General features: G+C 45.4%; 1 protein-coding gene across 1 annotated transcript in view; it reads right to left on the bottom strand.

Moving 5' to 3' along the window:
* Window positions 1-2,308: 2,308 nt before the first annotated feature.
* The window catches only part of TTC8 (tetratricopeptide repeat domain 8), a 485,821-nt gene continuing 476,514 nt past the window's right edge, over window positions 2,309-11,615 (bottom strand). The window contains exon 16 of the mRNA XM_075282409.1: window positions 2,309-2,324. The gene's annotated coding sequence lies outside the window, so the exon portion shown is untranslated. The remainder of the gene's footprint in view (window positions 2,325-11,615) is intronic.

The following is an 11,615-nucleotide window of genomic DNA, read 5'->3' as shown; positions in this document are numbered from 1 at the left end:
CTTCATAAGAAATTTTTCAAAGAAGGCAGGACCGCTGAACGAATTGCTGAGGGGGACCTCCCGGGGGCCAAAGAACCGGCCCATTCCATGGGGAGAGAAACAACAACAGGCGTTCGAGGAGTTGAAGGAAGCCCTGACGAGTGCACCAATACTCGCCTATGCGCAGTTTGACAAGCCCTTCATGTTATACACAGATGGGAGTCTCCATGGCCTAGGTGCGGTGCTCGCCCAAGAACAAGATGGCCGTGAGAGGGTCATAGCCTATGGAAGCCGGTCCCTGAGGGAGACAGAGAGGAACTTTGACAACTATAGTTCATTCAAGCTGGAACTACTGGCCCTAGTGTGGGCCATGACGGAGAAATTCTCAGAATACTTGACAGGAGCGGAAGTGACTGTTATGACCGACAACAATCCCTTGGCGCACCTAGACAATGCAAAGTTGGGTGCTTTGGAGCAGCGATGGATGGCCAGGTTGTCCAGGTACAAGTACAAGATCAAGTACCGATCCGGTAGAGAAAATGCAAATGCGGATGCCCTGTCTCGAGTGACGCCGGATGACTCCGGACGAGATAAGGATGGAGAGTTGGAAGACTCAGAGGTTCCCCACTTGGGTAGAATACCCTTGTTTGTGATACTGGCACGGACAAGTGGGGTGGTGACAGACCGACCAGTGTTGCTTGGGAAAACCCATGGAGATTGGGTATATGCTCAGAATGATGACGTGACCCTAAGAAAGATCAAGCAGTGGGTGATGGCAAAGGAGTGGCCTACCCCGATGGAGCGCAAACGCTTGCCACCTATGGGGGCAAGAGTAATGCAACAGTGGGATAGACTGAAGTGTGAGAATGGGTTACTGTACCGTAAAGTATATTTAGAGACTGAGTTGGAGGTGAGATGGCAACTAGTAATACCAAGTACCAGTGCCAGGGAAGTTGCCCGTGAGGCTCATGTGAGAGGGGCCCACTTTGGTCCTGATAAAACGTTCAAGTGGCTCCAGCGATTTGTCTATTGTCCTGGTCTTGAGCAGACAGTGCAGGACGTGTGCCAAGCCTGCAGGGCCTGTGAGCTCGCTAAACCCCCAGAACAAAGGGCCCCCACTCAGACGATTAGGACCACTGCGCCGTTGGAGGTGCTGATGATTGATTATGTCCTGATAGGACACTCCAACAGCGGACATCAGTACTGTTTGGTAATGACCGATCACTTTACCAAGTTTGCAGTAGCAGTAGCTACGAAAGATCAGACTGCTGAATCTGCCGCCAGGGCTGTGTGTAAGCACTTCATCCAAGTGTATGGGTGCCCCACTCGTATTCACTCAGATCAGGGGGCATGTTTTCAGGGGCGGCTCATGTCGGAGTTGTATCGGGTGTATGGTATCCACAGATCCCGGACGACTCCTTATCACCCAGAGGGGAATGGGGCCTGTGAGCGATTCAATCGCACCCTCCTTCAGATGTTGCGAACGTTGGAGAAAGATCAAAAAGCTCGGTGGCCAGAGAGCTTAGCTGAGTTGCTCTGGGCCTATAATAATCGGGTCCATAGTACCACCGGCTACACGCCATACCTGATGCTGTTTGGGCATCCCGGACGGGAGATTGAAGAATTGAACTTGACAAATCCTGAGAGAGAGGGCGCTCGCTCGCCCGATGACTGGGTAGAACTACACCGTCGAAAACTGCAGACCATACACCGATTGGTGATTGACAAAACCCGACTGTCCAGTCACCCAGACAAGACCCTGGTTCAACATGAACCCTTCCAACCTGGGGACAGGGTGTTAGTAAGGGCCAAGAGACCCTCGGGAAAGTTGGATGATCGGTGGGAGGCAATGCCATATCGAGTAAAACGAAGGGTCATCCCTGACGGACCAGTGTATGAGATAGAGCCTGAAAGGGGTGAAGGAGTTACCCGGACTCTTCACCGTAATATGCTCAGACCTTGTAATTCAGAGACTCCCACAACGGAGACTGAGGTGCATCGGTTGAATCCGACAGCCCCAACCTTCACACCTGCTGCACAGATTGATCCCGATGAGTGGTGGGATGTACCAGTTCCCATGTCTGAAACGGTTCCAGCCGTGGTGATCTTACCTCCACGGGAGGGGACGACACTAATGGCTGCTCCTGTACAGGAACCTGAGCCGACCTGTGGGAATGAAGTGACTGATGCCCCGACTTTACGCAGAACGCCAAGGTCTAATGCTGGGGTTCCCCCACAGCGATACGCCCAGGATGAGTTTGTCTGGGGAGGTCTGTCGAGGACGCCGACCTCTAGTGGGGTGGTGTGTCACGGGGTGACTAATGCTATACAGTCTCAGAACACTTCTCACTGACAAATGTGTGATGTGATAATAGCAGTGGTAAAAGGAGATGTTTCTGTAATGAAAAATTCTATTGTAGTAATTCTTTTTGACCACAAGATGCCGCTGTGTTAGGTAAAGGAAAAACCAGGAAGTGACGAGTTCAGGAAGTGGACTGCTGTAGTGGGGGAGAAGAAGCTGGCTGTGAGCAGTGAGAGATCTGAGGGACAATCCATTGCCATCCGCTGCCCTGCAACGCTTGTTTCAGGCCAGGGCCAGCTCTGGAGAAGCCCGAACCTGTTGCTGGTTCCCATGTCAGGAGAGTTGGAGACGATTGCTGTGCAGACGCCGCGGAGCGGATGACAAGAAGGACCAGCCCTTGTGACACCGTGTTCCAGTTGCCTGGAGGCAAAGAAATTCCTGTTTCCTTCGGAAAGTCCATCTGACTGTTCGCCCCCTTGCTAACCCGGGTAAGCGGAGCTCCGATTCACCTTTCATAAGGGTGAATAGTGTATACACGCAGTAAATAGTTTTTTTTTTTTGGCGCCAAAAACCTAGCATAGACTGGTTCCGGCCATTTTGCTTTAAAGCGAGTTCTATCCAAACGGAGATACAGCACGTGTTGTCCTGCTATTCAAAAGAGACACTATATCCTGGATTATAGTACCAGAAGTATGTCATAAGAGAAGTTATTTGTTTCACTAAGACTTGTGCAGCTAAGCACCAACTTCTGATAAAACAAAACCGGTTGCTGAAGTCTTCCCTGCAGGGTTGGGGTAGTGTGTTGAAATGTGGATATTGGGGAGTGGGTAAGTTAAATAGTAAACTGTGATATTGTTAACCCCAGTGTGACACCGCAGGTGATCTTCCTCTGCATACTTACATTGTTTTGTTAGCTTGGTATTAATAGGTAAATTGCAGCTGCTATATATATGTAGCCGCTAGTTAAAGGCATAGTTCACTAGTTCTGACATATTAGGTCACGGTGCAGTGTCACTCAGGGGTCTCAGCCCTCGGCTGAGTGTCTTGTAATTATTGATTTCATCAGGCCTGTTAGCCTGGAGTTCACCCCAAAAGGGTATAGAGTAAAATTTATATTTCTTACTTCGTGTCTGGTGTGGTTGTGCCTGTCCGTGGAACCGCTGTATCCTAAAAGTTCCTGCAAGAGCCCCGGTAGCCAGTCGGCTGCCGTGTCTTTCCCTTCCTCCTCCCCCCTTACAAATGCTTGTGAATCCATGACAAAACCTAGAAATATCGGTCTCTAAGGGAGCATTCACACGGCGTAACGTCCCGCGAGATTTGGCACGTGTACGCCGCGTGACCCTTTGCGTGCCGTACACGCTCCCATTCATTTCAATGGGAGCGGGGAGCGTATGCGCCGCGCTAGTTTCCGGCCGTGCATTTATTCATGGCCGCAAACTAGCGCGGCGCATACGCTCCCCGCTCCCATTGAAATGAATGGGAGCGTGTACGGCACGCCAAGGGTCGCGCGGCGTACACGTGCCAAATCTCGCGGGACGTTACGCCGTGTGAATGCTCCCTAAGTCAGAACTAAGATTTCTTGAGGTTTACGAGAAAGCCATGGTCTGAAGGACAATCTGAACGTAACTTTTTAGTAGATGCCTTCACCCACCAGTTGTCCAGATATGGGATGACTTAGATGCCTTTCAGCCTGAGGGCTGCAATCAAGACTACTAAAATCTTGGTAAATATGTGTGGGGCTTATGATATGCCGAATGGCAGATATGTGGACTGCAGATGAAGAATCCCCTTTGAAGACTGTACAGCAATCAGTAAATACTTTATGTGACTGGGAAGGATAGATATGTGTTAATATGCATCCGTATGATCTTTTGTTGTGAGGAAGGTCTAGTTTACAAGGAACTGATCGAGGAAGGTTAAGTCAATTACATATTTCCATTTTCCTCTAGTTTTGGGACTGGGAATATTCTTGAAGCTACACCTTAACCTCTTTTGGACCATGGGACTTCCTATAGAGCAGCCTTCTTGCAAAATTCCTGTAATAGCAACACGACCACTGGATTTGTACAAGAACTGAGATGATAAGGTGGCATATCCTTGAATTCTATGGCCTAACCTCTCTGGATAGTAACTGTCGCCCCAAGTGAAGTAAAATTTCTTAACCTTGTCCCTACTGGTAGTCCTAGGTTTCTGGCTTGACAGGCCATTATTTTTCTCACAGATGTTTTTATTTCTTGAAGGAGGTTTGGTTCTCTCTTTTTGTTACAGGTACCCATGGGCTGTGTATCTGTTGTCTCTCCTGAATCTAGGAGATCTTCTCCTTTGAAACCAAAAGGATCTGTGAAATTCTCTTTTCTTTGTTTCAGGAAACTTATTCCCTTTACGAGGGTAAAGGGAGTAAGTTTCCTTAAACAAAAGAAAAGTGTAATGTCTTTGCCTATACGGGTCTCTGTGCCACCCTCCGCTCTCACGCTGCAGCGTAAGAGGCGTGTTCACGTTGATTTCTTGCCTAGAGTTGTTTGTTCCTCTGTCTGAACACTGCTCTATTACCTCTCCTTTGTAATTGAATTTCCACCACACCCATCTCCTGCAACTTGTTTCCCTCTGTCCATAAAATAGTTAATCTTAGCCTTACCTGTGTGATTGACAGCCTCTCTTGCAATCAAGTCTGAGGCAGGTCCTGGGAGTTTCCTATATACAGGTCATCAGCCCACACAAGTTTGACTCTGTCCTGTGACTTTGTCCTTGCTAGCTTCCTACTTTCTCTTACTAATGTGTTACTGACCTCTGACCTTTGTGACTACTCTTTTGGATTACAATTTTATACTGCTTTGTCGGCTTTACCCCTTGGCTAGCTGACGCCTCTTCCATGTTTGTCTTGTCAGCATTTCTTGTTGTCACTTATTCAGAGAAGGAATCACCACCAAGTTGTCGGCTGTCGCCTAGTACAGTTCAGATAAGTAGGCAGAGACAGGGGCCGGGTTGAGATTAGGACTCACTGTGTCTGTCATTCCCTTCCTCTCAGGTTTCAGCAGCAGCACAGGGGAATTGCTCAACTGGCAACTCCCTTACAAAAAGAGAATTTTGCAGATCCTTTTGGGTACATAGGAGAAGATCGCCCAGATTTAGGAGAAACAATAGGGCCAATACTTTGGACAGCTGTTCTCCAAACAAAGATTTTGGCAGAAACAGAAATGATGTTTAGAGGGAATATCACCTGGCCAGAGCTTCAAGCCAAAGACAACGTCTTGCAGAGTTAGTTCAGTTCAGGGATCTGGCTGAATATTTAGTAGTATCTTGATAGGAGTCACATAGAAATTCAGCAGCTAATATCAACTGAGGTACTGTCTAAAGAATTCCTTCTTTTATGTCTCTTGTGATGTGGTTAATCCAAATGTGAAGAGCTATTGCAACTGATACCAAGGCAAGGGAGGCTTTGCCGGATCCCACAGAAGAGGCATAGTTCTTTTTCAAGATAGAGTCTGCTTTGTTGTTCACTGGATTCTTTAGCAAAGTAGAATATTCTGAGAAAAAAATCGATTTCTTTGATAACTCTCTTACTGTGAGAGAGACCTTAGGAACTGAGCCTCACTTTTTGGAGAAGGAATCATTCAGTCTGTGGATATTTAAGATTCTAAAACTTAGGTCTGCTTTTTTTCTGGCTTGTCCCAATTCATCATGATCCACAGGGGGATATGAAAAAACTTTTTCCTTAGTCACTCGAAAATAATATAGTTTATCATGTCCTATTTTGTGATCCACATTTTTATGTCTTTGCCTTTATCAGGTCATGTAGTTCGTCTTTATTAAGAATATATATTAATATTCTTCTGGATTGTCTGAATCAGATAATATTTCACAGTCAGAATCTGAGGCTGATGACGAGGCAAGAGAGATATAACGTTAGGGAGATCTTTTTGCCCTTTTAACTCTGAGCGGATTTAGCTTCTTCAAAGATGGATGATAATTGTTGCTTAAAGCAGTGCATAAAGTCTGGGGGCTCATCCACTGGGGAGGAGTTTAAGGGAGATAAATAACTGGCACATGTATTAGACTGTAAATCACCTGGCAATGGTAGCTCTCTCTCTTTGCAGTCATCTGTAATACATATAGAACACAGCATAATCAGTATATAAACTATATATAGTGAGGGTCACAGGACTTGCGCAGCACACCATGCTGCAAAATGTGCTGGGCTTTAGTGGCACATCATGCCACATCCATGCAGGACTTAAAGTTCAATGGTAGTACTGAAAGTGTCTTGGCCGTTGCTTACTGTGTCATGTAAGTAAGGCCCAGGAAGGGCTCACTCATTCGCTCATATGCGCGTATCATATTGAAAGAAATAGGTAAAAAAAAGCCTCCCATTGATTTCAATGGGGAGTGCGCGTATGCCGGCACCCATTCAAGTCAATGGGATCTTTTTTTACGCCGCTCATGAGCGAGTATAAACTCTGCGTGCAGGCTTCCTTGGCTATATACTACCAGGAAGGACTTTACCCACTCCGCTTGTGTATCAAGGAATACATATCTATCGCCCGCCATCTTAGTATGCAGCTGGGATTTAGGGACAGAGACACAACCCTGTATGTAGCCTGACATAGCTCATAACAAAGAAGGAAGTTTAAAGGAACCTGTCCCATAACACCTAGGAGAGAAAAAATACGCTTTCTCTCCTTCCTTGTCTCATACTTATGGAGTGGATGTGATTGGATGATTGGTCAATTAGCAACCATGTTTTAATGCTTACGGTATTAACCTGTCTCTATCTGATTCTACCCAGGTAGCTAAAACCCATATGTGCTGGGCTGCAATTAGGATGTCCAGGAAACTGCTGACGCTGGGTTCACACCAGCGTCTGGACTCCGTCATCGGGTTTCCGTCTTCTGCATTCAGAAGACGGAAACTTGTCATGCCGAGTCTGGCCGTGAGCGGCGGTGAGCGGTTTGAGCTCTCCGCGGCGAAACGTTTTTTTTTAAAAACCGGACACAGAGTACTGCATGTCCGACTTTCGCCACGGAGAGCATAAAATGCTCACCAGCGCTCACAGCCGGACACTTTTCAAACCCATTCAAATGAATGGGCTTGGAAAGATGCCGGCAGGTTTCCGTCTCCTGCCCTGTTATGTGCAGAAAACGGAAACCTGCAGAACGGAGTGCCAGGCACAGATGTGAACGAGCCCTGATGTGTATAACGGTAAAACTACTATAAGGCTAAGGCCCCACGGGACGTCCTGTGGCAATGCATCGTGGTTCTTCACGCAGAGCTTTAGACAAAAAGTTTGCAGAGTCTTCCTCTGTGGGCTTTCTGTTACAATTATACCAATGGGGAAACCACCGGCGTTTCCATAGGTATAGTTGACGCCACGCCGGTTTCGGAAATCGCAGCATGTCCGCACCATGGTTTTTACCACAACGTGGGTATTGGATTCGCTAGTATCCCATCCACTTTGCCATTACTGTAAAACACTGTGATTTTTCCCATGGCGTTTCCACCTCCTGGGGTCCTGGCCTAATACTACTCCCTATGTACAAGATTAAGCAGGAAAATAAGTAAATCTTTATATATTTTTGTTTCTTTGATGCTGCTTCATCAGTGTAAGTGAAAAAATTAACGTTATTATTTCCTCTCTATAATAGGATTTTGATATTTTATGATTTTTTCTGTTGTTCTGGGCGATTCATTGTCCTAAGTTCACCTGTGACTATGAATGATAATCCATTTACCTGGAGATCTCAGGGTCAAACATAATCACAATTATTTGCAGCTCCCCATGAAAACAGGAACTTACAGCTCAACTCTACTTTCACATATGTCTCTTCATATAATATTGGCAGTGAACAAAGAACATTTTTGCCTGTGGTACCATCAGGAATTGCACCTATAGTTACACAACTGCTCTTCACCGCTGTGCGCACCAGGATGTAAATGTACGTCCTGGTGCATGTGGCCAAGTATGGCTTCCGCACTGAAGCAGAGCAGACTCACTAACCCCTGTGCTGTTTCACAGAGCAGGGACCCGGGAGCATTGCCCATGTTCAGAGATGTCTCTGATCATGGGCATTTATCCACTCAGATGCTGTGGTTAAAGGGAGTCTATCATTAGAAAAACACCTTTTTAACTAATGGCACATTGGAATAGCCTTTAAAAAGGCTAATCTACTCCTACCTTCCATTCTTTTCTTCTCCTCGCCATTTCTGATAAAATTAGTTTCTTCTGTTATGCCAATTACGGTCACGGAGCATCAGGGGTGTTCACCCTGTGCTCCAAGCACCCCCGTCATAACTTTCCACCATCCTTTAGCTCATTGTGTTGACTCCCCTCTTCTCCGTACCTTCTGCCTTTTCGCAGGCATCAGACGCAGCGCTGTAACAGACCCCCAGAAAATGGCAGCCTGGGCAGAGCCAACTGGTGGTTGCAGGAAACCAAAGTCCAACACCAATATTCCATCTCCTGCAACGTGCCTGTGTAGTTGCATTGGGTAAGTGATAGGAAGCAAGGAGCTCATAAAGAGTTAACAAAAACAAAAACCTGTACCCACAGCTTTGAATGCAACTTGAGTATAATACATGTAGAGGATAAATAGACTTTTACAAAGTTACTGAATATTATATGTAAAATGAGAGGTCGTCCCTTCCTTCTACCTGTACAGTGTTATACTGGGGGAGGGGTTGTTTTTCCTTCAGTAGTCTTGCCAATATTCATATTTGCTAATCACTGTAAGATGTCGAAGAGACACAAAAAGCCTCTGATTTTGCTTCTCTTTGAAGCATTGCTGGAATTAGCCGTATTCTTTGGTGATTTGTCTGTTTGTTGAGTGTGACATGGATGCACTGATTTTGCTCAAGTAGGAGAAAACATGGCTCTCAGAAGACGCAGTCAGCGCTTGTTCTCCACTGTGGTCTGGGTATTACCAACTCTCAGAACCGTCAGTAATGAAAGGCATCATTAATTCTGTCTCTGGAGCCGGAGCTCAAGTTATCAAGCAGAATGACTGATAAAAAGTGACATTTCAGCCGGCAATAAATGCATCACTAAAAGAGTAACAAAGCGAATGGATGGAAATGAACATAATAATATCCCAATAAAATGTAAAATATTTGTGGAGCCATCAAGACTGGCATATTCTGTGCCCTGCACCAATGGGGAATTTGCCTCATTTCTGGCAAAGCACAGGCCTCATAAATCAAATGCACCCTCTGCAAGACTCTTCGCCTACACTAAAAGCTGTGAGTTGGTGTAGATTACATTTACACCAAAAAACTGGAGTAAATAACAGTAAAACTGGTCAACAGCACGCCTCCAACACATCCTGATTTTTAAAATAGCAATGGAGGCCTGAAACTGGCACTTGCAACAACAATTTTTCTCACAAGTGACATTAAAAAGTGACATGCATAAATATTAAGTATCCAGTAAGTTTAGCTGATTCTTAGTTCTATCTGTGCCTTAAGGGAGCATTCACACGGCGTAACGTCCCGCGAGATTTGGCACGTGTACGCCGCGTGACCCTTTGCGTGCTGTACACACTCCCATTCATTTCAATGGGAGCGGGGAGCATATGCGCCGCGCTAGTTTGCGGCCGTGAATAAATTCACGGCCGCAAACTAGCGCGGCGCATACACTCCCCGCTCCCATTGAAATGAATGGGAGCGTGTACAGCACGCAAAGGGTCACGCGGCGTACACGTGCCAAATCTCGCGTGACGTTACGCCGTGTGAATGCTCCCTAAGAAAGATGGGGGACAGCCAATATCAGCTGCTCTACGGCTCCTTCTGGTGTTCCAGTTTTCCTAGGATTCTAGCTAGCACTTCTACTTGTGCACAAAATGACCATCACGTTAAACAATATTATTATATATATTGGCAGAATTTCAGGAGTACAGAAAACTGGTTAATAGTTCCGCTGGTGGATGGAATGGTTATCATACTGGGTGTCGAGGGTTTTCATAGAAATAGATAGGATTATGTCTGATAGAATCATGTTAAAAGGCTTCATATTGCTTGATAAAACAATCTGCCACTTTTTATTAGACTTTTCAGTCCAGATTTACCACTGTCGTTATGACTAGACACTGACATAAATATAGTGCAAATTTTACGCAATGTTGGTCATCTTTGGCGCATCTAGTTTGGGCTAAAATTTATTGACATGCAAGACATGCGGGTGTGGATATTCAAACATCTAGACATACTACTAGATGTGGTTTAACTGTGCCACAATGGGCCAAAATAAGCATTGAAAAAATCTAGCTCAAAGTAAGCCAACTAAATGTAGTATAAACTTAGATTACACAGTTTATTCATATGCCAGATATATCATCCACCATCAGCCACTGTAATAAGTGTTCTTCAGAGCCCCCGCCAGGTCTGAAGAACACTGGTGTAAGTAATGCCAGTACTGCTTGTAGCTGGGGTGCCTGCACGCCCTTACCATGCTCTCCTTTTGGGAAAGTGGCAAAGATGGTTCAGTGGTAAAAGGTGGTTCAGCGGTAATTCACAATTTTTTTGCCTTGTACTAAAAGTTAGACAAAGCAAACCTAGACAGACAGTCTAAAAATATATCCGATTTATCACAGTGACTAATCCTGGATGATAATTCTGGAATATTTTTAGACTATCTAGTCTATGTTTATCTCACCTTTTAGTTACTTTGACCCAGAATTTTTTTTACACTATTTTGGTACAATGTTTGGCTCATCGTGACACATTTAAGCCACACACCCTTTTTCTGAGAACCCACACCCACATATCGAGTATGTTGAGCTATTTTAGGGCAAACTAGATGCGGCACACTGTACCAAAGATGTGCCATGTGTATACCAGTGTATAGTTGTAACTACAATAGTAAATCTGGGCCATTGTTTATACCTAGGGACAGAAAACCAGTATGTAATTTCAAAGCTATCGGATCGACACAATTGTATCTATTGTAGACACCCCTTGTATGCCAAACTTGTCAGCACCACAAACCTCTCCTATCCTAATACTTTGCTATAATGTATCAGTTCAGGTAAAATCAGTTTGGAAGCTTGTTTAGCTGACAGAGGATTATCTAGACTGGATAGAACTGTAACAAGCTGTCAGCTGAAGACTAGGTTCTGGCACAGTGAAGTATTACTGGATCCAGCAGTACCATTAGTATGAATAACCACAGATGATGGAGAAATTTATTTGCTGCCGTGCTATGTGCTCCATCCTCGAAAACTCTGAGGCTTGTCAGAAAAATCATGTGTGACAGCTAACATTAGGGGGGCATTACAGAGCCATCCCTCAGCGGGTCACATCATGTTTTATGCCCAAAGAAAAACTTGGCTAAAACCTACAAATGAGC

This window comes from Leptodactylus fuscus, chromosome 7 (assembly GCF_031893055.1).
Source record: "Leptodactylus fuscus isolate aLepFus1 chromosome 7, aLepFus1.hap2, whole genome shotgun sequence".
NCBI classification, from domain to species: Eukaryota; Metazoa; Chordata; class Amphibia; order Anura; family Leptodactylidae; genus Leptodactylus; species Leptodactylus fuscus.
The sequence above is the reverse complement of the archived record's forward strand: the minus strand, read 5'-3'. Positions and strand labels throughout refer to the sequence as shown.